Below are 12,479 nucleotides of genomic sequence, written 5' to 3'. Positions count from 1 at the left end.
TCCACTTCTTCGATACTTTACAGATATCCACGATGGAACCTGCAGTCCTGTCTTCTTGTCAAAGTTGTTCGTCCGAATAAAACAGTCTTCTTTCTTGTTAAGTCTTTATTGATCTTGTTGGTTCTACATTTTAAACATGACTGAATATTACAATGATTGAATGAGTATTTATAGTCAGTGCAAATAAGTATTATAGAATACATAATAAAATTTACAAATAGTATAAACATGGTGCCATTCTAAAGATAGAAAGGTCAAATTCATCATGCTATAGGAAGGTGTGGTGGGTTGGGTATTTTTGTGTTCATTTGAACTGACAATAGTTATGTATACATATGTACACAATAATTGCCTTCACAATATGGTCCCATGTTGAAGAGTACAAAGTTTGAACTGGAACACATCTGGTATTATTGTGTACACTTGAACAGGCAGTAGCTGGTGTACAGATGTATATCATTGCCCGTTTCCATGTTGATTGTAAAGTTGAACATCACAGCAGGATTTTATAACCGGTACTGTATAAACACAAACTTGAATCTATGGTGTGATGTGTGGGGGCTGGTACAAAAAGGGAAAGGTTGCCCAAATATGAATTCATGTTTTCCCTTGTGTGGTCACACCATTGTTTCTTACATAACTGAATTGCATGTATAAGGTTGGGGGGCTTACAACAAAAGGGAAGGTAGTCCAGAGGCAAGCCTAATGTTGAAGTTCCATTTATGCTGGGAGTTGATAACAGAAAAAGGGAAGGCAGCCCAACCAATGGTCTGGTTCCTCTATTTCAAGGACTGGAATTCTCCATGGTGTGATTGTTGGGGGTTTGTCAAAGGGAAGGGCAGCCCTTATTCCAAACTTGAATTTCAGTGCTTAGGCACACAACAACTGAATGTTTTAGGAGTTCAAATCTTACTGCCCTGTCTCTCAATTGATTTTAACATGCAATATTAACTTCAATGAGTAACAACTATAAGAATGTACAAAACAGGACAATTTGACTCTTAATGATTTTCACATCAGTTTCTGTATTATTGTTCATAATAGTTTCTAGTAAAAGAATATTCCACAGTTATATCTTCTACAAAAGAACTTTATTCACAGTAATATGATTCTACAAAAGAATGATGGTCCATAATGTTCTACAAAAGATCTTTCTTCAGAGTGTTCAACAAAAGAACTTACTTCACAGTGTTCTACAAAAGAACTTTCTTCACAATGTTCAACAAAAGAACTTTCTTCTCAGTAATGTTTATTTTCAAAAGAAATGTCCACTCTCAGTCTCAGGTCTCTATGTCTTCTTTAAAGTTTAAAGTAATCAGTTTTCAATCTTTGAGACACTGTGTGTGTGTGTGTGTGTGTGTGAGTGGTTTGACCACCTATTGAAGAAATACTATTTAGAAGCATAGCTACTCTGTAGTTGCTATTCTGTATGTCAGGGGTCATTCTACTACAAAAATTGCTGAAAAATAATTCTATTTTGTAAAGATACATTCTTTATGTGATAGATTTCTATAAAATTTTCGACTGGAAAAAATTTGCTGCAAAATTTTTGTGACATAGTTTTACTTCAAATGAACCATCCCTTCTGTAGTGTCATGTGTGACGTTATAAAAATACGCCTGAAAAGGGGGATGAGAGGAGAAGAAGGAAAGAAGACCATTAAAAAGAGAGGGATAATAAACGTATTTTTATGACGTCACTCGCGACACTTTCCAGCGCTTCATCCCTGTAGAAGAATCAGACATTAAAGTACTTCCATTCTGTATACCTATATCTTTAGTTTAATTATCACAGAAGATGTATATATGTTTTAAAATAATATATTTCAACTTTAGGAAAAGATATCATACATATTAAAATAAAAATCATGAACATTCTACATATATATAAAATTACTGTGTGTATATATACCTGGCTCTAGGTGGTAAAAACAAACAATTAATACTATAAATTTTGTTTAAAATAGTAAATATGTAACAATGTAGATAAGAATTTATGATTATCGCTCACTTGAGTAAAGTTTGTTTCAAACTAGTTTCAAATTCAACACATATTTTTATGATTTTATTAATCCAAGTCAAAACAACTAAATTATTTACTAGTAGTATTTACATAACAAATGTTAGATCCAGGGGTTAGAAGCTGCTGGTGCCAGAAACACTAAATACAGACAGTGAATATACTTACATTTTAAGACTTGATTGTAGAGATGCTTTGCTTTTAACATTATGAATTATCATTATAGGAATCAATATGAAAAAAATCAAATGAAAAAAAACAGGATAATTATAGCAAATAATTAAATGTAATCAAAATTGCTCAAAAATTATTATATATACAATGGACGCACTGACTTACTGCTCTCAACATTACTAAATTTAAGATAACTCGGACAGACGTACGGACCGACCCTAATTATAAAAAATATTATAGAATGATCATTTTCATGTAAAGTACACTTTTAGTTGAAATTTGAACTGATATGTCAAATGATAAACTTAACTTTAACTCCCATAGCATTATGTATACTTTAACAAGGATGACAACATCCATAAAAAGTTCTGAAATCATTGGTAGAGTGTAAAAACTTAATAAGCAGAATATTAATGTATAAAAGTCTAAACAAAATTCTTAATAGACCTACTGCAAAATTGTGTATAAACATGATTTAAGGACATACTTCCATTTTTAGGACTTGAGATGCTAGATTATAGGACAAGAATTGCTTTGCTTAAAATATTGTACCTTATTGTCCGGAGAATTAATGTTTCAAAAATCACATAAGATGATTTTATAATAAAAAAATTGCTGTCAAAAAAGTTAAAATTTGTATGTCTAAGTTAACGAAGAGCTAACCGTTAACAATCGGACGTACGTACTGGCTTACGGACGTTCAGACCTTTATTATGAAAAAAGCTTCGCTTTCATTAATTCTATATGATATGAAATAAGTTAGAAGAAAAACAGAAACATTTTAAATTTCAGATAAGAATTTAAACTTCCATATAAGCGAATGTTATTGAGACTCAAATCAGATTTGACGAGAACAATTGTGTCCAACACTTTAAAATCTTAGTATTCAAAGCAGTATCCAATCAATCAAACATCCATAAAAGCAAAGCTCTGAAACAATATGACAGACGAACATTAACTCTTGTAGATTGTCAGAACTGAATATACAAAATACGTATTAATAAGTTTTCACAAAATTATACGTAAATTTGTTGCAAAACTTTTAAATACAGAATTCTGTTTAAGGACATACTGAAATTTTAATGACTTGATTATAGAGATGCTTCGCTTATAATATTGTACCTTATTGTAATAGGAATCAGTAATCCAAAAATCAGATCAATCGGATAATTTTATCACATAAAGAAATGTTGTAAAAAAGCATTATGTTTAAAATGGACGTACGGACATTCTGGTAACGATTATAGAGTTGCTTTCAAAATCGTACCTAACTACTACAAGAATCATCATGCAAAGTTTGAAATCGATAGGACAATTCTAACATGCATAAATTAACAGAAAAAGCTATCCGTTACGGACTGACGGACGGACGGACGGACGGACGGACGGACATACGGACGGACTGACCGACCCTAATCATAGAAAAGCTTCGCTTTTAAGAAGTGAATTTGTGTTGTGAAAAATTTGTTTTGGGCTTTAAAATTTTCAAAATTGAAAAAAAATTCCATAATAAAACTGTAGAAACGTTTACAATTGTATCTTCTGCTACAATGTCTGAAGTTTTACACTAATATTTATGTTTTGTGGGATTATTGGTCAATGGCCATGCAATTAAAAGGTTGGTCGTCTGTAGGTGTCATTTGGTGTAATTCTATTTTATTTTTCTTTGATTTAATCTTTCATTAAATTACCACACATGTGTTATACACAAGCATTTAGGAATACTAATATCTTTCAAAAAAATACTTTTTTTTCAAAATTAGAGGTTAATTTATTCATACATAATAATTATTATCCCTTAAAATACCGAATTAATTGTGTATTTAAGATATTTTGCAATAAAATTATCTAAAATTTTGTACAGACTTTTAAGTTCTGACACTATGCAAGTGTTAATGTTCGTTTCTCCTACCATCTGATTTGTCATCCTTGTTATACAATATTTAAAATATTTAACTTAATATGTATTTGTTAAAAATATAAAAGAATTAATACAAATTAAGTTCTGTAGTTTTTCTATTTGCATAAAAGTTACTTGTTTTGACAGGTATTTACAATAAAACAACTTTATTTATAATTTAGCATAAAAATAAGTAGATGATGTAATGGTGTAAAGCTGAGCAGGTATAATTATCATGTTTCATCTGTTGTTGCCAAAACTGTCAAACAAATTTGCCCAAACTCTTCACAAACTCTTCACAAATAAAAACTATCTTCATACATTTTGACTAATAACCCAAATAGCAGTGGCTTTATCATTATGTCAGTTTAGTATTAATAAATAGCTAAAAAATGAACCCCCACCTTTAAAAAAAATGCTTGAACGTCCATGAATCTGTGGTTTGGACTTTGAGTTTTGTTTAAAAATACTTTTGAAGAAGAATCGTCCCTAGAAAGTAATGACCCTTTCGAAAGAAATTTACCTAAACTAAAACTAAAATTGAACCTTGTCGACTTGTTCCAAAACACAGGCGCTCCTAGAGGCCATAAGGGGCATAGCCGCTATTATGTTGTTATAAATTATTGTCTGTTTTAATTGGAAATTATTCCAAAAATACCTATAGAAAGACATGATAAAAACAAAGTTTTCATTAAATAACAAGAGTGATTATTTGCATAAACACAGAAAGCATGATCACATAGGTAAAATTTGGGGAGAAAGGGGGTTTAGACCAGTAGAAGATATCAGTAACTATCAAATATTTGAGAAAAGATTGATTTCCACACATAAATATATTCAAAATTAATCTTTTTGGGTAATTTAAAGAAACTTATTTTAAAAAATAAAATTTAATTAAATTCTTTTCTGCTGGATATAAACAAATGGTATTTATGAATTGCTGTGCACGTCACTGATTATAACCATGCGGGGCTCTCCTAACCTACCATAACACTTTCTCAAGTTAAAGTTTTTCCCACCAATTTTGATCCTTGAAAGAAGACTCATCTCAATTTTAAAAAATTGACCTCCATGAAAGAAATAAATTTCATGGCCAATCTTATAATTAAAGATTGTTTACATTAAGTTATTAATTCATCAAATATCAAAGAAAAAATTGTACTCTTGAATAACTATTTTGAAACAAAAAACTTTTGTCATTGGAATGAGAAATTATGAAAAAAAGTTATTGTTATTGTTTTGTTTTCTAATGCATATTTTGATTATGGTGTGCCCTAGCTTCCGCTGAAATTCAAACTTAAAAATTTAAAGTGTTTTAAATTAGCCTCTAGACACAATAGCAAAAAGTTCAATAGGATGTTAAAAGATAAAAAAACAAGATTATTATTAGTATTATTGAAACATTACAAGAGAATAAAACATTATTTGCAGGTCAGCTGAATTTGAGTTTCCGATTGTGTACATAGTTTCCTCATCCTATCTCAAAATTTACTACTAGCTAAAAAAGCTTAAAACTTCAAAAAAAATCTATATTTGAAAAATTAAAATTTTTAATGTATAGTGTATGAATTGTTTATACTTTATATCGCTTTTCCCTTTGACCGGAGTAGCTGAAAATAGGTTTTGCAATATTTGAGTTATCTTCTGAAAACTTCGGAAATTAGGGAAGAAACAGGCAATCAATATTCAGGTTATTTATTTGCAATATCCCCTCGAAATACAGTATTTATGATTATTTTTAAAGTGAATAAAGTTTTAGCTTTTCATTGTGGGAATATCCCTATTAATAATGTTAATCAAGTTTAATCCTTAAATTAGTGCTATTTAACTAACTAAACTATTATCTATATTATTTTGTATAAATACCTATTCTTAATGTTACTAAAGTTTTAGCCTTAAATCAGTGCTATTTCACAAAACTATTATCTATGTTACTTTGTATAAATACCTATTTTTAATGTTCCTCAAGTTCTAGCCTTAAATTAGTGCTATTATACAAAACTATTATCTATGTTACTTTGTATAAATACCTATTCTTAATGCTACTTGCAAGTATTATCCTCAAATCAGTGCTATTTCACAAAACTGTTATCTATGTTACTTTGTATAAATACCCCTTTTTAATGCTACTCAAGTTTTAGCCTTAAATCAGTGCTATTACAATAAACTATTATTCAAGGGTGCAAATTTTCAGGATAATAAACCAGAGAGAGAGGGGAACGTTTTCATATTCTTTGGCTTAAAAACTTATGGGACTTCAAAGAATTTTTATTGGTTAGTTTATTAAGTTGAGTGTTAAAACATTTTAACCACTAATTTTACGCTTCAGAAGTGGTAATTTTGTGTATTATCAGTGGGTATACATTAATTCTTCGTCCATTGTCTTTTCCAGAACAGAAAATACACATTCTGACATTTGTTTTGGGTCTGAGTTGATTTGATTGGTCTGTCCAAATGAACAATGTCAATGTCTGTAAATTCTTTTGATCCACAAAGGTGTTCTTTTGTTTATCCTATTTTCTAGGGGAGGAAGGAGTAAAATTATTTTTCGTATTCATTCGAATCCGGTGGATAGGAACCGGTTCTCATCCATACGAAAAAACTATGTCTAGCATCGTATTATATCTAGCTTTCTACGAATATAAAAATGTACAATCATGAGATTAAACCAGTTTTTTTTAGCCCGGGCCTTCGGCACCTCGGGGCTAAAAAACTGGTTTAATCTTATAATTGTACATTCTATATCCGCGGAAAGCCGTTTATAATACGATGCGAGAAATAACTGTTATCATTCATTGAAGGATACAATTAAATCAAATCCATATCAAAACGTTTTGTAATTTACCTTTGCCATTCATAAATTGTTGTGCATTTTCAAATACTTTTCTTTTTATCAGGGATAGGGCTCAGGATAACTTTTTACGTACACCTTCTAAATACTGTTTTTTAGTTTTACTGGGTTAGAATAACTCTTCAAGAACCCAAAAATTACTTTCCAAACATTTCTAATAACATATTTTTAACATTAATTCCACTACAATTTTTAAATAATAATTAACATATTAATTAGAAAACCAATTTAATATACCATCTTTTTTCAATGCATTTTTTAAAACGGGGTTTTAGATGCGCAGCTAAGAAAGCAACAGAATAAAAATAAATAAACGTTTTTTTGAAAACTCCGCCTTAGCACAAGTAGCAGACGCAGACATTGTAGCTTCCTCAAAGCTGCAAGGCAGATTTCAACCTAATCTGCGAGTGCTGAGCATTGCTTAAAAGGAAAATGCATTGTTGGATGGAGTAGAACTTGTATTACACCACCATAAACCTTGAATTCTAGATGATTCAACAAAGTTTAAAATATATTAACCTAATTCAAGGTTTAAATAATTTGCACTTTGTTTTGCTTTGTTTTGCTTTGTTTTGCATTGTTTTGCACTCCTGCATACTTGTTGTATAGTTCAATGCAAATATTTTCTTTACTTAGGGGCTGTGCGTTACTATTGCAGGGACAAATAACATATTATATTTTTTAATGTAGGAAACCATAAGAGATCTGATTTTGGCTTATTTTATTGAATCAATGCAATGTAAAGTAGGATTTTATTAATTATTTTTTCAATCCATAATCATAGACTATTGCGTTCACAGGGCTTTGCCAGGAACTGTTGATCCCCTCCTACACTCCCCCCCCCCTCTTCCGCACGCTCATGAGTATATCAATAAACAAATTTGGAACATGGCCATTGTATATTGAAGCAATAAAGCTATGAGTAATATTTTTTAATGTAACTTTCTTTTACTGATATTGTCATCCTTGTTGAATGAAATTGTTTCTAGTAATTAAGTAACAAGGTTATTTAATTACTTTCAAAATAAAACACTTTTGCATTTTAGACTCTTTATATCTTAGTTTTTCTTTTAGTAATTTTGCAATTGCGTCTTTCTGTTTGTCTGTAATGCTGATACACTTTATTTTCTTCATAGTTTGTGTGCGTTTATCTTTCCACTTTACTTTTGATTACATTAATACAGTTAAAATTTATTCAGGAAAAATATTTTATTTTACCAGAGACGCACCTTGACCCCGAATAGCCTTTTAAGAACTTCCTTGTAAAATCACTAAATTTTCCAGATGCACACATATACAACTTACTACTTTATATCATACTAGCGGCTGCGCATCTATGAGCTCTGTATTTTAAGGGGTAGAGTAGGAAGAAAATAGTCTAAAACCAGCCAAAGACTTAAAACAAAAAGTAAATTAGCCTAAAACAATTCAAGGTCCTATTTGAAGATTCCCTAAAATGGAGAACTCAATCGGTTCCGTAGTTATCAATTTCATAAGCTACAGCCAAAAAGTGAAACTTCAGGCAAGGAGAGGGGAGTCGACTCGCTTCAATTTTTGTTTAAAAAAAAGAGAAAGGCCATTGCTCTTGGTAGAGTATAGGTACCTCCCTCAAAATTGCTTTTATCCTTTACTAGACCTATAACAAACTTCGCAGCAGTGAAGAACCCGCTATTTGCGAGATCTTAACACACACAGAGACACATGTAGACATCCTGTTAGCTCTACATAATTATGCTTAGGAATTTATAAACATGATAATAATAAAACTTTGCTTTATTACAGGTTAATGTTTTTTCTTTGTTAGACTAAGAATAGAAAAACTTTGTTAACATTGTGGTAATACGGCAACAGACGGACGGGTAGTTTACAGAGTTGCTACGCAGTGGCTTATCATGACAAGCCTTCTGCACTAATCCTATTATATCACCATTTACCTCATGACCGCAGATGACCCCGTTGCGCAGCGGTCAAACTGGACTGGCTAAATATGGGGAGGGGCACGGACACGCAGCTATCACGCGCCCCTCACGCAACTATACAACCGGGAGGCGATGCCTCCCCTTTTACCACAGCTACCCCCACAGACTGTCTACCGCCGTGGGCTACGCCCTTGTGTCCCACACCCCCTTCAAACCTAACCTATTGTTATAATCTATTTGTATATATATAGTAAACATCCATTGTAAATGTATTCAGTTAAATATATAATTTCTGTATGACTAAATCCTGCTAGTTTGTTTTGGTAGAATACTTCAAGGCTAGGGCTCGTTGGATTCGAACTCGCAACCGGTGAGCTGAAACGCTTCGGCTTACCACAACATAACCTTACTGCAAAATTAAAATTGCATAAGATAAAACAAGTATGACAATTTTTAAAACAAGAACTAAGAAAGCTCCTACAATTATAGAGATGAAATGAAAAAGAAAAAAGTTTGCTATGTATGACTGTCCAAGCTTTTTTGTTATTTTTTGAGTAGGGGGAGGGGGACTTCTTAAAAACTGACAAACTAAGGGCTTCGAACAATAAACCGCATGCGCATATTCTTTTCGGTGATTTGCCATATATCGTGCATCAATTTTTAAAGTTTGAATTGATTTCAGAATTTAATTATCATCTAAAGAAATACAGACACGTCCATATTATAGAAAAGCTTTGCCAAACACAATATGTCTAGTCCCATAGCTGCACAGTTAGTTTGGTAAACGTGTCAAAGCTTTAAATTAATTACCATCAAAATATTTATTATCAAACATCAGCGATGTGGAGCTGAGGCTATACGGCTCCGGTTCCTTTACCTGGGGCCGAGACTGTACGGCTCCAGGTGCGGCTCAGGATCATCTACCTGGAGCCGGAGCCCAGCTATTAACTGGTGTTGGAACCGAATGAGAGCTGCAAGTACACCTTACTTTATGGATTTGGAACCAACAGACATATTATTTTTTGTATGGAGCTAAGCTGCCCAAATAATGGAGCTCCGCATCGCTTAAAACCATACCTTTTTCAAATACAGGGGTGCGGACTCAATTGTTGGGGTTAAAATTCTAATTTTGGTAGCTGGTAAATATTTAATTAAGATTAAGGGTTCCAGGACAAATAAGCACTCCGCAGGGGTTATGCACTAAAAAAACTATACGATGGTTTTAAAAAGGTTAGGTTAAGTGTCCACATCACTCCTACGTTTGTCCTAAGGCTTGAAAAAGTTTTATTGAATGTTAGACACTTTTCAAATATTTTACCTGTAACATTGTACATTAGCATGCGGTCGTTATATTCAATAAATCAAAATAATACAATATGAGGTTGGAGATTGGCTTATTTTACGCTTTTATGTTCTTCGATTTTTTAACATTTTTCTCTGAATTTTGGTTATGCTCTGGTTTTACCCTGGCGGAGATATTCTCAGAGGATGAGTAAGACTAACGGAGCTTGGAGCATAATGAGGAGTTCATACAATACCAAGTAGAAATAAAAAGCAAATTTCGAAAAGCGTTCTACAATAAGAATGTCATTTTGTCTGTCCGTCCAAAATGGATTGCCTTAAAAATTAATTTATATATGTTAGAAACTTTCTATCGATTTTAAACTTTAAAATATATGGATGAAAGAACTGCCCAATAATATTTACGTATATTCTGATCCATCCATGAACATAAGGTCTGAATTTTATAAGCTGGAATGTATGAACACAAATTCTCTGGGAATACACAAGTATAAACAGAGCAGAACCTACAAATTTTATTTTAGTCGGACACCGGAGCTTGCAAATACAAATATAAAAATTATGTGGGTACGAACTTTACTTTTAATGTTAACCAATTTTTAACATGTCTAATAGTCGAAATGAAATAAGTTTAGTGGTCGACTATTTAATCTAGTTTAGCTTTTAATTAATTTTGTAAAAACTAAGTACAAAATTATTGTTTTCTTGTCTGTGTATGTTTTTGTATGGTTCTCTTTGGCCTTTGCTTTTTGGGGATGTTATAAAATGCGTAAGGACGTGTTTTCTTCTATTTCATTTAAATGTCTTAAATAAATACCTTCTTCCCAGGAATAAGGTATAACCAACAAGCAAAATAAATCTAATATAAAATTTAGAGGGCAAATGGAGAGATCGTCAATTTTACGATGTGTGCCCCCCCAACGACAGCTGAAAAACACGTATAGGTTTCGTGAATTTTTTCCCGAATTAATTTCGTTATTGGTATAAGCTGCCTCCTTCCATTTCAGTTTAATTGTTAAGCTTCGCTAATATTAAGGATCTTAAGGTAAATAAACAAAGGACGATAAATTGATATAACCCTCATCATTACCATGAACAAAAGTTAAGACACTGCTAATTTGTACACCCTCATCAAGATTTCATAAGACCAAGATGCTCTAATCTTTAATAAAACTTGGGGAACCAGTATAATTTACAGTCCAATGTCCCCACTCTCTCACTCCGCCTGGGAATATTTAACATAATCATATAAATAAGGTACTTTGATTTTTAATATAATTACCCTTTTTCTAAAAAAGTCTATAATTTTAAAAGTTTAAAGCTTCGAATATTGCCTCTTAAATTCGGGTTTTAGGCTTTTTATGGATCACCTTCCGTATCAAAAAGATATTATTTATTTCTGTTAAAAATGTTGAAGATTGAAAGAATTTGATCAATATTCAAAATTAATGCTACCAGTGCAGTGACTAACAATAAAAATAATCATAATCTAAAATAATACTTTAAACTATTTTTTTAAATTACAAAGTGTTTATTCATCTTTTCAATCAAATCAAAACTTTTTAAAAAGCAAAACTTTATTACATTTAGGGTATGTAAATCTAAATTATTCAGGTCGTTAATTTAGGCATGTTAGAATCTTCATATCATTTTCAAATTTGTATGGTTGTTACGGTAACAACGTGAAAAGAAAAGCAACGATCTATAACTATGACTTGTTCTTGGGAATAACGTTTCCAGTATAGCTTCGAAACCAATTTATATCCACTGGATTATAACCGGTTCTCAGCTATAACACTAAAAAACATTTAAAGCATCTTATTACAGACAATTTTCCGCGAATATTAAGATAAAACCATAAAACTATTATGGCCCGGGCAACAAAATTGGTTTAATCGCTTTTATGGATGTTTCCGTCCTTGTTTTTATACAAAGTAAAGTTTAACTTAGTAACACAAAATTTTATCCATTGGATATTATAAATTAAAAGGATATTAACATTCATATACGATTAGGCAAAGGTCAAATAATATAACACACTATATTTTTAATTAGTGCCTTTACCCCTAGCATTTTAAGGACTCGTATTCGAAGGGTGAGGGGGAGATAAGAACAATATCCCGGGACCTATGTGAAGCTTTCCTGATTAACAAAGATAAATTCAAAGAAAAATCAGTGTTGAGTGTATTTGTTTAGCGAGACCTTAATGTACAACAAACCAAAAACAATTTCTTCCCCCCCCCCCCCCCTAAAAAAAAACTAAAATGAAAACGTTGTTTCCATTAATTTGATAATTTTCCAGACAAGACTTCTA

The sequence above is a fragment of the Acartia tonsa genome, chromosome 2 (assembly GCF_053477335.1).
Source record: "Acartia tonsa isolate MP-2025a chromosome 2, ASM5347733v1, whole genome shotgun sequence".
Taxonomy (NCBI): Eukaryota; Metazoa; Arthropoda; class Copepoda; order Calanoida; family Acartiidae; genus Acartia; species Acartia tonsa.
This window is presented reverse-complemented; position numbering follows the sequence as displayed.